Consider the following 444-nt stretch of genomic DNA (forward strand, 5'->3'; position numbering starts at 1 on the left):
GCTGATTTACGCCTCCCTTCCCTCTTCCCAAAACACCCCCCAGACTGCTCCCCGCGAGGCAGAGCTGCGTGGCGGCCACGGGGCTAATCCCCTCCCAGGGGCCAGCCTGGCACTGGGAACATTTTGGGCACTAACCTGCCTGGCGTGACTGCGGGAGTGTTGGCTGCGCAAGGGCCAGCACCGTGGCACACCGCTGGGCTGCGATCACAGCCAAACAGGGCCACAGGATTTCACTCTCTTGCATCTGATATAACGGGCGATGGGCATGATGCTCAGCCGGCAGTAAATCAAGCAGAGTGTCTTGCCCAGACCCCATACGTTACGGATCTGTTTGACTCCATCTCCCCTTTTTCCTCTAAAGCCAGGGTGAAAAATACGCACTTGATTTGTCTGATAACTATATTTTCAGGGCTTCTCCTGCATTTCAATAAATCGTGCGAGGGA

This window comes from Pterocles gutturalis, unplaced genomic scaffold (genome assembly GCF_000699245.1).
Source record: "Pterocles gutturalis isolate BGI_N339 unplaced genomic scaffold, ASM69924v1 scaffold25523, whole genome shotgun sequence".
In the NCBI taxonomy this organism is placed as follows: domain Eukaryota; kingdom Metazoa; phylum Chordata; class Aves; order Pterocliformes; family Pteroclidae; genus Pterocles; species Pterocles gutturalis.